At 39.0% G+C, this 15,039-nt stretch overlaps 1 protein-coding gene across 1 annotated transcript in view; it reads right to left on the minus strand.

The window, feature by feature from the left end:
* The window catches only part of LOC150085546 (putative cysteine--tRNA ligase, mitochondrial), a 322,579-nt gene that overhangs the window by 17,693 nt on the left and 289,847 nt on the right, over positions 1-15,039 (minus strand). The window lies entirely within an intron of this gene.

The raw sequence follows: 15,039 nt of genomic DNA on the forward strand, positions 1-15,039 counted from the left end.
GATTTTCCAGCTGTATAAGTACATCCAAGGTACAGCGATTTTTTTCTAAAGCCAAATTGTTCTGGGTTGAGAATATCATTATTTTCTAGATACCATGTCAGTCTATTGTTGACCATTTTCTCTAAGATCTTGCCTATGCAGCTAGTTAAAGCTATGGGACGGTAGTTCTGTGGGTCTGAGAGATCTTTTCCCTGTTTTGGGAAAGCTAGTATTATTGAGTGGTGCCATTTGTTTGGGAAAGAATTTTCAAGGTATATTTTGTTGTATAGATCTAATAGGGCTAATTGGGACTGTTCATCTAATTGTTGTACCATTGCATAATGGATTTCATCAGGACCGACTGCGCTGTGTTTCACCTGTAGCAGAGTTTGTTTTAGTTCTACTGCCGTGAGTGGCAAGTTGTATTGTTCACACTGATTGGTAGAAAAGTTTAATTTTATTTTTTTGGCCTCTTTCTTGTACGTTTTGAAAGCTGTGGGGTATGCACAATTAGCAGATGTATTCGAAAAATTTTCAGCAAGCACGTTGACTATATCTAAGGTGTTTGTAACCAACTGTCCCTTCCAATTTAGCAATGGAGAGTGGTTTAATTGAGAATTGTTGGTCATCCTTCTGATCTTTTTCCAGATAAGTGTAGCTGGTGTGGAAATAGTTATAGTCGATGCAAATTTCATCCAAGCAGCTTTTTTGCTTATTTTTTGCACTTTCCTGACCTTGGCTCTGGCTCTCTTGAATTGTATCAGATTTTCTGTTGTTGGATTTTTGCAAAAAAGGTTCCAGGCTCTATTTCTCTCTTTTTTAGCTTCCCGGCACTCTTTGTTCCACCATGGTTTTGGATATATTCTGATGTTAGAAGATGTTTTAGGTATTGTCTTTTCCGCAGCTTGAAGCATACTATCAGTAACATAGGCTACTGATGTTTGTACTGATTCTCTTTTAATAATGTTGCGGTCTAGCTTGGCTAGTATCCTGAATGTTTCCCAATCTGCATCATATATTTTCCATCTGGGGTGCCTATTGGCTTGGCATGGCGTTTTTTCCATGATTTTCAAAATAATGGGGTAGTGGTCACTGGAGTCTCGTGCACGCTCCATTTAGTCATAGGGAACAGTGTTGGGGAACAGATTGATAAGTCTATTGCAGAACTGCTTTTTGATGGAAGGTGGAAATATGTGTGTGTGCCATCATTTAAAATCATTAGGTTGTTCTCGACAATTAATTTTTCTATTTGCTTACCCCTCTGGTCTATTTTGTGATCGCCCCATAGTGGGTGATGTCCATTTAGGTCACCTAAGATGCAGAATGGAGGTGGTAGTTGAGTGATCAGCTCTTCGAAATCCTTAAAACGGAATTCTTGGTTAGGGGGTAGATATACTGAGGCTATGGTAATATTGAAGCTTTGCTAGATATTGCTAGACGGGCTGCAACTGCTTCTAATGGTGTGTTCAATGGTATTGTTTGGGAAGGGACATGTCTGTTAACTAGTATTGCAACTCCTCCTCTCGCTGTTCCATTCGTTATGCGGTCCTTTCTATATGTGATATAATTTTTGATTATACTATTGTCCTGTGGTTTTAAATAGGTTTCTTGTAGGCAGATACTTAGTGGGTGGTACTGGGTGATGAGATCTATAACATCATTAGCGTTTGAGCGAAAACCTCGACAGTTCCACTGGATAATCGTATCTGTCATTTGGGGTTAGATGTTCCCTCGGATTGCTTCCTTGGGGCTGATTTATTTTTGTCTACCTTGGTTTTGTCTTTTTTTGGAAAATAGGGTCTACTCGTATCCATTTCTTCTTCAGTAAAGATTTCGAGAACTGGTTCCTCTCCTTCGTTTCTTGCATCCGTGTCCATTTGTTCTGCAATCTTTTTTCCTGTACTACCTATCTTTTCTTTGTTTGCTTTTCTTCTTACATTTTCTGAATTATCTGGTGTGAAAGATAAAGGAGTATTGATAATCTTTTCATGTTTTTGTGATGGAGATGGTTTGTAAAACTCACGAACCCATTCTGAGATGGATTCTCCTGGGGGGATTGTAACATCCGTTTGTGTGCCACAACATTTTGAATTGGGTAGTTTAATTTCCGGAGCCTTTTTGATTGTGGTAATCTGCGCATATGAAGGTTTGTTTGCTATATTTATTGTAATTACCTTTTTGGCTTCCTGATATGAAACTCCATTTTCTGCTTTGTATTTTTGTATCATTTTTTCCTTCTTCCAAATTTCACACTCCCTTGAATATGCAGTATGATCTCCTTTACAATTTACACATTTATGGTTTCCAGCTGTGCAAGTAGAAGTGGCATGTTCTTGCGAACCACAGTTTCCACATGTTAATTTTCCTCTACATACTGTCTGTGAGTGACCAAACTTCTGACAGTTGAAACAACGGAGAGGATTCGGGATATACGGTCTTATATTGCAGTGTAGATATCCAGCTTTTACTGATCTGGGTGATTTAGGCGTGTTGAAAGTGAGTATCAGATTCCTGGTGGGGGTGATTATCCCTTCTTTTTTAATTGTAATTCTTTTAACACTGATGACTCCTTGTTCCTGAAGTTCCATTTGAATTTCCTCTTCGGACACATTTAGAAGGTCCCATTCCGTAATGACACCTTTTGAAGTATTTAATGTATTGTGCGGAGATACTATTACTGGTATTCCTGCAAAGGTTGTCATTTGTAATAATTTTTCTGAGTGTTTAGCATTGGCTATTTCTACCAAAATGTCGCCTGATTTTAGTCTTTTAACTTGTTTTGGTGTGCCGACATAACTCTCAAGAGTCTTTTGTATGAGAAAGGGTGACAATTGTCCTACCGCTTTCTCAGTATTTGAGTGTACAATAATATATGTTGGAGAAATTAAAACTTGAGAGTCAGTTTTTAATCTCTTTGTGGAGACAGAGTCATTTCTATCGCCTTTTCTGATTGCCTTAGAGGTGTCTCTGAAAGAACTAGATTTCTCATATCTTGGATCAGTTCTCTTCGGGTCCGTTGACCCAGTGGATTCCTGGGTATTGGAGTCAGTTCGCTCCATTTCGCCCTGAAAGGAGAGCTTTTCCCTTCCAGGTTACCGGCCCCGCCACGTGGAGGCAGGAGCAGTGCCGCCCTGTGACCAAGCACTAGGTTAGTAATTAAGATATAACCAAAAATAAAAGGGAAAGAGAAGGTTGCTTTCCTTCTTAATCTAGTAAAGTTGCTTTCTTTACTATGGATTATTTAATTGTGTGTTAATAAATGCTTTAAATAAGGAAACGATTTCTACTTCAAGAAAGAGCACTAATTCAGAGCAGAAAGTCACTTGATCACAGAATCGCTTGGCACTTGGGGTCCCACATGGAGGAATGCCGCCATTTGTGTTACCAGGCAATACTAGGTGGTAGATGACTCTCATCAAATACCACCACTTTGCTTATTGGAGGCTTGAAGTGGTGGAACCCATGTTTAGTTTCCAGAGCTAAGTTCCGGTCAACACTCCACCCATCTCTTCCATCCTGTAGTATGATTGATGTCTTCTGAGATTATGATGAATACCATGGCGAGATCCAAACTTCCTTACATTTCGAAGGTACAGCTCTAAAACGGTATTCGCAGGCCGGCCACTAGTTAGTATACCAGACTGAACCTATTGGTAACTCTCAAGGAGACTTCCGGATCAGCTAGTGTATAATTTTGCTGCTATTCTGCCAGATATTTAGCATTAGCATTAGTAGAGGCATTTGATGCAAGAAAGCAAGCTTATGCAGCATCAGCCAAAAAAAAAAAAAAAACACACTTCCATTTCACCCCTCTGTTCGTTCAAAATACCTGTCCAGCTAAGCCTTAAACTTATTTAGGCTATCAACCTCCACCACAAGGGATGGAAGTCTGTTCCACCAACCAACCACCCGCTGGCTAAAGGCAAATTTCCGCACGTCTATCCTACATCTGTCTTTCCTCAATTTGAATTTATGCCCTCTCAGGTGATTTTTCTGAGCTAGAGGAAGAATCCCATCAGCATTGAGCATGCTTAAACCATTCAAGGCTTTATACACCTCTATCAGATCACCTCGCTGGTGCCTAGTCTCCAGACACTGTAATTTGCAAAACTTAAGCCTTTCTTCGCAAGAGCACCCCTTTGTTCCATTCACTAATCTTGTTGCCCTTCTCTGTACTCGTTCCAGCAGCTCTACATCCTTCTTGAAATGAGGCCTCCAGACCTGTATACAGTACTCTAGGTGTGGCCTGACCATCGCCTTATACAATGGAATAATCACCTCCTTATCCCTGCTGGAAAAATTCCTGTATATCATTGACAATACTCCATGAGCTACTCTTGCAGCCCGTCTGCACTGCTTAGAGAACTTCATATCTGCCTGCACATCCACCCCCAAGTCCCTTTCATTCTCTACCACTGTCAGTGTAGTACCACAGAGTTGATACGTTGCTCTGGGTTTGCTGTTTCCCATGTGTAGTACTTTACATTTGTCAATGTTAAACTTCATTTGCCACCTCTCAGCCCATCTGCTCAACCTTTCCAGATCCTGTTGCAGCAGCATAGTGTCAGTAGTGTCCTTGACAACCCTGCCAACCTTTGTATCGTCTGCAAACTTGGACATTAAGCCCGATATACCATCATCAATATCATTTATAAATACAGAAAACAATAATGGACCCAACACTGAGCCCTGAGGGACTCCACTAATAACATCAGTCCACGATGAGCAGTGTCCGTTGATTACCACTCTCTGTCTTCTCCCCCTCAACCACCCCTTTATCCATAGCAGCAATTTGCCTCCAATGTCACACTGCTCCAATTTGTGTAGCAGTCTTCCATGTGCAACAGTATCAAAAGCCTCTCTAAGATCCAAGTATATAATATCAAAGTTATTCCCTGCATCCATTTCTTTTGTGACTGCATCATAGTATCCAATCAAGTTGGTCAGGCAAGACTTCCCCTTAACAAAACCATGCTGTGTCTGAGCTATAACTGAAGTCTTGTCTAAATGATCCTGCAGTGCTTCTTTAACCAGTGCCTCCATTAATTTTCCTGGAACAGAAGTTAAGCTCACAGGTCTATAATTACTTGTGTCAGCCTTTGATCCTCCTTTGTGAATTGGGGTCACATTTGCACATTTCCAGTCTATGGGTACCTCCCCTGAGTCCAAGGAAGCTCTCATAATTATGGCTAAGGGTTTGCTTACTTCCTTTGCTGCCTCCTTTAATATAACTGGATAGATCCCATCCACCCCGGGTGCCTTTCTTGTGTTTATCTTCAACAGTTTCTCCTCCACTTTACTCCCAGTTATTTCAAGATTCTGTAGCTTACTGCTAGAGTTGAATACACCTCTGGCATTCCCCTCGCTGAATAACTCCTCATGTGTGAATGTCGATGCAAAATATTCATTTAGTTTGTTAGCTACCTGAGCAGGATCATCAACACTTGACCCATCAATATCAAGTGGACCAATCTGATTCATCCCCTTCCTTCTAGAGTTTACATAAGTAAAGAACTCTTTGCTGTTTTTCTTTGCATCCCTTGCCAAGGATTTCTCATAATCTGCCTTCGCCTGCCTAACCTCCTTTGTAACTTGGTTGCATATCAACTTGTATCTATCATAGGCTTCTGTGTCATGTGTTAATTTGTATGTATCCCATGCATTTTTCTTCACTGCCATATGCCTCATTAGTTCATCTGACATCCATTTTGGCCTAAACCTTGAACAATATTTCTTAGTTGGTATGTAAAGCCTAGTAGCTTCCAAGATAAGTTCTTTGAATGCTTCCCATTTTGAATTTGCTGTTGGTAACATCATCAGTTGGTCCCACTGTATAGAATTTAAATGCTGTCTCAGTCCATCGTAGTCACCTTTACGGAAGCAATAACCCTTCCCTTTACCCCTAATGGTAGTTACCTCTTTGAGTAAATCCCACTTCAGCACACTGTGTTCACTGCCACCTAGTGGTTCATTTATCTGCAGATTCTTAATGCATGAAGAATCACTGCTGATAATCAAATCAAGAGTATTACTCCCTCTAGTTGCCTCCCGAACATGCTGATGTAGAAAACAATCATCCAATAAATCCACAAAAGCCCTGCTAGTGTGTGAGTAACCAGCCCCCAAATTCCAGTCAATATCTGGGAAATTAAAATCTCCCATTATAAGATACTCTGATTTACTGGCCCACTCTATTTCCCTGTACAGTTCCTTATTATACTCATCAGAGTCATTAGGCCTATAGCATACTCCTACTCTCAATTTTGATCTCCCAATGTTTATGTCACACCAAACTGACTCCACACTGCACTGTCCAGCGATGTCGACTGGCTTCACTTCCTTGGTTTTTATGTGTTTCTTAACTAATAGCAAAACCCCTCCCTCTTCCTATCCTGTCTATCCTTTCTGTAGACGTTGTACTCCCCAAATTGCAGTTCTGCATCCCTTATTTCTGTGTGACACCACGTCTCTGATATCCCAACAATATCTGCCTTCGATGTTTTGAGCAATACCTCAAATTCATCAAATTTATTTACTAAACTCCTAGCATTGGTGTACACGCAAGTATACCCGCACCTGTTTCTATTCTTAGCTACCCTAACACAACCCATGTGTTTACTTGTACCGCAATGGCTCCCAGCAGTCTCTGAAATACCATGCATCTTGTTTTTCAGGCTTCTGCTCATTCTTATAGAAGCAGTGCAAGAATCTCTTTCACCTCTGCCAGTGACTACTGTCAATCTATTGGTCTTTGTCTCCCCCCAATCTAGCAGTTTTCCGACCCACCTAACACTGCCTCGATAGCATCAGCAAATATTCTTGCACCCTTTCTATTTAAGTGTATCCCATCCCTGTAGAAGCAATCTCTCCTGTTAACAAGTACAGTCCAGGCTGAAAAAAATTCTACCCCTTGAGCCTTGCACAATCTTTCCAGGGCCGAATTGATCGACAAGGCTCTCATCATATACTCCCTCCTATCGTGTCTGGGCAGAATTGCAGACACTTTCAAATTCAACCCTAATTCTCGGCTTTTGTTCAACAGTGACCTGTACTTGTTAAGTAATTCTGCCGGTCTCCTACTCTTAATATTATTAGTGCCAACGTGTACAACTATATCACCTTTTGTGCCCTTAAAAGATGATATTCGCTCTACAACGTCATCAACCTTTGCCCCTGGCAGACATACCCTGGTCCTGTTCCACCTATCTTTTTTACAAAGCATGTTCCCCGTTTCCCTGACAATAGAGTCACCAACAACTACTAGTTCCTTCGGGACCAGCGCATTCTGCCTTAGGGGTTGTCTCTGTGTCACGCGATGCCCAAGTGCAAGCTCTGGCGTTGATGTGGGCAGCTGAGAGCTTGATGGGCCCCTCAATTTAGTTTCTTCGAGGGCATCCACCCTGTCCTTCAAGCCGTCATATAGGCCCACAAGAATGCCGAGTTGTTGCCTGATATCGATACACTCCTTGCATCGCGCACACACAAAGGCATCCCCCTTGGCAGTATCATGTCCCGTACCCGATTGCTCTGCAAACATCAAGCAAACAGTGCATTTTATAAGGCTGTCAGTCAGAGGACAACTGCCCCCCTCAGTTCTGCTCTGAGCCACAGCACTTCCATTAGCTTGAGCCTTTTGCTTTGCTGCTCTGGTCTGAGTCATGATTCTATTAATTTATTAATTAATTATGTTATGTTATTAATTATATTACGTTTGTAATCTAAGTCGTTATATGTATTTATTTAAACGTACAATTTAACTGCTAACGAAGTTCAACTAACGCTATCTAGTACGGTATATAACCTACGGTATATCTAGTACGGTATCACAATGGCGGGAAAGTAGTTACTGGAGGGAGTCCGAGTAGGGTGTATGCAAGGGGCATTGTAAAGGCCACGTTATGTCAAAGATCTGGGTATATTCTTACCATGTACGCCATATCCAAAAATTTCATTAATTCATAAAGCACGTTCCCCCCCCTCACTTTTTCTTACACTGAATGCACCATGTATTGTCAAACTAATGGAGCAAACTTACCTGTGAAAAGACCTAAACCTACCTCCCAAACACTTCCTAATTCATTTCACAAATATACATGGTTGTAGTTCTAATCACAATGATGCCAATTTCCAGTTACAGTCTGCTAAACCCCCATGTACTTTTTCTAACAGAAACTCAGTTATCGGTTGATTTAAACACTGCCCATCTCAATTGCCCAAATTATTCGCTGTATGATTCTTTTTGCCTCAGAGGTGGTATTTGTGTATATGTCCATTCCGACAGTCCCTGTCAGAGACTTGGTAATTTGGAATCTCCTCTTTTTGATCTTCTCTTGCTTAAAATCTCTCTACCTCATTCTGGTGTAGGCAGAAAATGAAACTGAAGAATTGGAAACAAGGCAATTGCAATATGCAACATTCTTCTCTTGAACAGCTTTAGCACATTTATTGGAAAACCAAGGTTTCTTGTTGTCTCTACTGTTCTCCCAATTCCACTAATTACTTGGAACTCTTTGACATCCTCCCTTTGCAACTTTTCTTCTACCACCACTTTGCTTATTAGTTTTTATTGCACCAAAGTTAAAATACCAGTTAAAAAAAAACAACATAGAAATCATTCAAAGGGATGGAAAATGTAGTAAAAGGTCTGTTAACTTCTAAAAGAGACAATTTTTTTTTTTTTCCAACTCTTGAAACTCCCCCTCCCCAACCAAATGCATCCATATTTATATTTCCTTGCATTCTTTGCCAGAGACTTCTCATAATCTGCCTTAGCTTGCCTAATTTCCTTTATGACTTGATTACAGCCTAATGTATACATACCATAGGCTTCTGTATCACCTGATAATTTATACACACTTTTCTTCTCTGCCACGTATCTCAACAGTTCATCTGACATCCATTTAGGTCAAAGCCTTGAACAATATGTCCAAGATGGAATGGAAAGCCTAGTAGCTTCTATGATTATTTCCCTGAATGCTTCCCATTTAGAATTTCCTGTTGGTTGTTGTTGTTGTTGTTTGGTTTTTAAGAGTATTAGCAACTAAGGCCATATTGCTCTGGTGCAGTGGTCATTCCCTGACCTTTCCGCATGCTCCGTATTTGGTGGTGACGGGCTCGAACCCCGGTCCAATCAAGAAGCGTGTGCTACGCACTGCTGCTCCTTCCCACCTGGCTACGGAGGTGCTTCCTGTTGGTAATATCATTAGTAGGTCAAACTGTAGTAGCAGTACAAAAGCCTTTCCATTTACCCTTAACAGTAGTTATGTTTTTAGTTAAATTCTACATCAGTACACTGTGATCACTGCCACCCAGTGGATCTTTTTACTACATGAAGAATCACCGCTAATAACCAAATCAAGAATATTGCTTGCTCTTGTTGCCTCGCTAATATGCTACTGCAGAAAACAGCCATCCAAGAAATCTACAAAAGTCTTTCTAGTGTGCGAGTGACCAACCCAGTCAACATCTGGAAAGTTAAAATCCACCATTATAAGGCATTCTGATTTACTGGCCCACTCTATTTCTCTCTACAGCTGTTTGGTATACTCATCAAAGTCATTAGGACTATAACACACTCATAATCTCAATTTTATATTCCCAGTACTTACATCACACCAAACTGACTCAACATTGCACTGGTCACACATGTCAACTGGATGCACTGCCTTACATTTAATATGTTTCTTAATTGAGAGCATAACCCCTCTACCCTCCTGTTCTGTCTGTGCTTCCTGTATACATTGTACTCCCCATATTCAAATTCAAAATTACTTATGTCTGCGAGACACCATCTCTGCTATCCATACGTCTGCATTTGATGACTTAATTAGCACAGTCGGTCCTTGTATAACATGTGTTTACACTACACGAATTCGATCATACACGATTTATAAATAGGGGAACGATATCGTATATAACACGAACCAAATTTGCTTATGCATGATTCGCCTTTGTGTTGTCAAGAAATGGGAGTCGAACGCGGAATCACTCCAACTGAACACAACACGATAGGAATGAAGAGAAGATTTTGAAAATGTATTTATGTTTTTTTATATCAGTGAAGGGGAAACACATTTCACCATAATAAAGTAAAAACCCACACAATTCCAGCTATCGATATTATCGCAAATGCCATTAGATCGAGTTTACTACCAGTTCATAACAGATTCCACTAGCAGAAATACAACTGGAAATTGTTTTTATTGTTTTATGGTAGTAACCCCCAGAAATGTGCTTTAGTAAAATGTGAGGTATTAATTGTGTATCTCTGCCTTTACGGTGTTGTTTATTCAGTTGCTACACGTGCGCAGCTTTGTTTATGTGTATCAAGCGTGCCTCCTCATTTTGTAATTGTGCTTTATTCCCTAAAAATGAGTGAAATGCTTAAAAGGTGTGAAAGGAAGCATCCTGGTGAAGACACTGCAGATTCAGAGAGAAAAAGAAAAGCAATATCGATAAACAGAGGTGGACTGGGTCAAAAATTCTTACCCGGGAAAATTTGTAGTGGCCTCATACTATGGTTTATGGCCGAAATCACACAAGCCTCCAGCCCACCGGGGTTTCCCCGGTAAGGCTTATGGCCAGTCCGCCACTGTCAATAGAGAAAAAAATAAGATATTGTGAAATGCTTTGAGCAAAATGAAAGACCATGTAATATTGCATGTGCTACAGGCCTAAATGAGGCAACGCCGAGAATTACAAAGAATGCAGAGAAAATAAAAACTTTCATAGCAGGAACAACTCAAAGTATAATTAAAATCAATTAGATCAAGACACAAAGGGTTGGAATGGCTGTCAGCTGTTTGGATAGAAAATCAAACAAAAAACAAGTTTGCTTACGACAGAAGAAAAAGCATTAGCAATATTTTATTACGCAATAGTCGTAATAAAATACTTACGTATTTTATTAGGATTATTTATTGTGTTTGGTAATGTTTTAGTTACAAATGTGTGTTCAATCTTGGGTGGTTGGCACCTAACCCTACTTTTCCTATAGGGCCTGTTGTTCATATTGCACAAGGGGTTCTAGGAACACAACTATCGTGCTATACGAGGCCTGACTGTACTTAGAAGCAGTGCAAGAACCACTTTCACCTCTGCCTGTGGTTCTAGTGAATCCATTATCCCCCCCCCCCTGCCCAGGTAGCAGCTGTATATTTATTTCACTAAATTTCCTCCTTGATAGCATTAGCAAATAATCTTACTCCCTTCTATTTAAGTAAATCCCATCCCTGTTGAAGTGGTCTCTTCTGTGAACAACAAGTACAGACCATGCTGAGAAAAATTCCATCCCATGAGCCTTGCACATTCCCCCTGGGGTCGATTTGATTGATAAGGCTCTCAACGTGTAAACGTTGCCCTTTACTTAAGTAAGTTCACAGATCTCCTACTCTTAATATCATTAGTGCCAATGTGTACAACAATATCACCTTTTGTTCCCTTAAAAGATGATACCTGCTCAACTTTGTCTACTTTTTCTAGACAAACACCTAATCCTATTCCACCTATCCTTCTTGCTTGAGAGAGCTTTCCTATTTATTTATTTTCATGATACAGGCACAATTAAAAGCTGTGATGTATATATCATAAGTTGTTAAATAATTTAAATATTATAACTGTTAATCAGTAATAAAGACAGAGAGTAATAGAAAAACACATAATTTACCTTGGTAAATTATGTGTTTAACCTTTACCGTTTTTTATTTGGAATGTGATGTCATTCACAGAAGGTGATCACTTTGAGCACTGCAACCAGTTTGGGCACATGCTCCAGGTATGAAATGGGATATACAGATGTGATTAAATTATAATACAATCCCAAGTTATTATGTATTGTACAGGAGATGTGTGGAAAAAAACACTTGACTGCATGCAGTAACAAATGGTTTACTAAATTAAGACACATGTACTAATATTATAATGGCTAAATGATGCAAGGAACCTAAAAAAAAAAAAAAATTCATTATCATCCATACCTTTATCAAAAACTGACTTTGCTTTCACAAAGTTTAGTTTTCTTTCTTTGGAGGTCTACTTCATCTTCCATGGAGTCTACAGTGAACACAATTTTACTTTGTCTTTGATCCAACCACAGATCATTCCTTTAGGAATATCACACTTGCAAAATACACTGTACAGTACAGTCGATTCTGGTTATTTGGGACACATCGGGACTAGTGCATTTTGGACTAATTAAGCAGCCCCAATAATCCGAAGTTTCACGTAAATAGTTAAAAATATAATGGACCCCTGCTTTACAATTGGTTCACTGTACAATCAAATCACGTTACAACGAACTCAATATAGTAAAGTACCGTTCACTATACGATGTGCAGTAAGTGCCGGTCATTGTGATCACGTTTGTGAATTGAATTTTCATTCTATTAAACAGCAATTCCAATTAGCCAAAATAGGAGGAATATTATCCACAGGCTATAAAAGTAAAGGTATATTAAGTGCAAATTTACCCTTTATTACCTTACCAATTAAAAAATTAAATGATATGTGAAAATCGGGAGAATATACATGATAATCGGAACAATTAATACGTACTGTAATATGTACATACTAACTAGGTGACATTTCTGTTCACTGACATTTGTGGGTGGGGGTTAAAATTTAAAACAGTAAAAAAGCTACACAATGAATAACAAAGAACTCGGAACATACAAATTGCAAGTAACACGATGCACGATACACGCAAGTGAAGAACAGAGTAACAAGTTACGAAGTTTTAAAAATAGGAATGAAGAGAAGATTCTGAAAATTAATTTTTTTTTATACGATTCCATGGAAGTGTAAACACATTTCACCATAACCCACATAATTCCAGCTGTCGGTATTATCACAAATTCAATAAGATCGAGTTTACTATCTGTTTATGATAGATTGCACTAACCACGTGGTATGGTCAGAGACAATCGTAGGGTAATGTCCAGTGCTGCAGTCTCCTGCTCCGATTAACAGCATGTTGTCCCAATTAAGCGAAGTAAACCCTGGCTATTTTCTCGATTGGGTTCTGTTTTTTAAGGTTTGCCCCAAATAAATGCCTATCCCGATTAACCAGTGGCCCAAATATCCAGAATCCACTGTATTTGTTTTGCCACTATTAACTCTTTCAATAATCTTAAGATTATTGAAAGAGTTAATTATACAGTTTAAACTGTATAATTTTTTTTTTGGTGGCCATTACTTCAGTCCTAGAATTCACAATTTTTTTAAGATTTCATGATTTCTCCAAAAATCACTTAGTTCATATATTTTTGTCTAGTTTAGCTCTAAGCAGTTTTTGCTATTCTAAGCGTAACTTCCAGTTGAAGAAAGGATGCCATATACTGTTGATTACAAAAATTTACTTTGTAACTAATGTAATGTACTTGACAAACAGTAGCTATATTCATTTACAAAGGCAGCTGTTTGTAATTAGTGTTCCACTGATATACTCTTTTTTTTTTTCTTTTTTTTATTATTTCTCTAGCTGACGGAAGAAACTGGATGTCTACAGTAACTAGTCTCTGATGAGTCCTGTTCTTTACAAAAATTAATCTGTAAATGAATACTGAATATATTTAAGTGAATATACAGCCAGTTTTTAGTAAATTTCCCCTCTTTTAAATATAGTAGTAGAATGTACTGTAGATACGAGTATAAACAGTATTCACTTTTTCCAGTTATCAATATGAAATTGTTAGTTCTTTGAATACGCTACTTTTTTTCATAATTCGTTTTGGCGAACATGGTCATACCTATGATATATCCAAAAGCGCAGTACAAAGAGTACAGTGTGACCACATTATATGGAGGTCACACTATATTCATCTATAACAATTAATAGGGTATCTCATGTAGCTTGTAACCAGCAAGTTTATTTATATGCAGTATTCTTTGATGTTGCTTCTGCTCTTTTCATTTATTTATATATATATGTATTAAATGAAATGAAAGAGTTCTTCTCTGTTTACATCCCCCCCCCCTGTCAATTCTAGCATTGTTTTGGCATTGTAGGTCTGGTTTTGTCATTGATGACAGACATGTTATCTAAGAGATTTTATCTTTTTTCTAATGTCTGTGATTGTATGATTTGGTTTTTGAACATTGAGGAGAACTGATGTGTCTGGAGAAGCACTCGGTCATTACAGAACTCGTGGAAACGCACACTGGCTGCACTGAGGTTTGACCCTTCCTACAATGAGTAGCGCTGATCTTCTTTGTACCTCAGTATTATGCTTTTGGATTCTTCAATGATCAATATGGATATAGGTAAGTAAAAGAAGATACTTCCAGATGGTTAAACAGGTGAGTGTCTTCTTATATGCGTTTGCATATTCCTTCGTTTCTCACGGAACTGAAATAATGGACTTGTCTCTTGACAATTTCATCAAGTGGGTAGCTGACTGTTGAAACACACTTCCATTTGGTATTGTGGAAGTGGGCAGTTGGATTGGATGGGACAAGTGACATGGGAGACCTTTTTTTTTTTTTGGCTGATGGCTTATAAGCTTGCTTCCAGGGAAGGTACACAATATATGGTAGCTCAGCAATGGAGGTGTTATCATCGAAGTTGCAATAGAAGAAGATGCCAGAATTATCAAGAAACATCCAAAGTTAGGTTTGAAAGCTGAGGCCCTTAAAATTAAGGGATGTCATAAACCATCATTTATGACATAGATAACAAGTAAACCCAAAAGCACCTTACGGAAGACATATACAACAAGAATTTTAGTGAAATTCTCTCTATTAACAACATGGTCAGGAAATTTGTAATGAAGAGTTGATCACTGGAAAATATTAATATTATTTTCAAAGTTTCTCCAACAGTCTGAAAAATCCTTCACCAATGAGAAAGAATCTGCACCACATATCACTTCAGGGAGTACGTGGCCACAGTAAAATGTTTCCATTGCCAGCACTTTGGGTACACATTACACACGTGTGCCTAAAAGGATAGCACGTGTAGGCACTGTGATGATGCTGGCTATTCCTTTGAAGGGTGTGAAAACCGGATGATCTGATCCTTGTAATCAAGAGTAACACCCACAAGGTGCATGAATAACAGGCAAA

Source organism: Mastigoproctus giganteus, chromosome 5 (assembly GCF_048544385.1).
Source record: "Mastigoproctus giganteus isolate SK-2022 chromosome 5, ASM4854438v1, whole genome shotgun sequence".
NCBI classification, from domain to species: Eukaryota; Metazoa; Arthropoda; class Arachnida; order Uropygi; family Thelyphonidae; genus Mastigoproctus; species Mastigoproctus giganteus.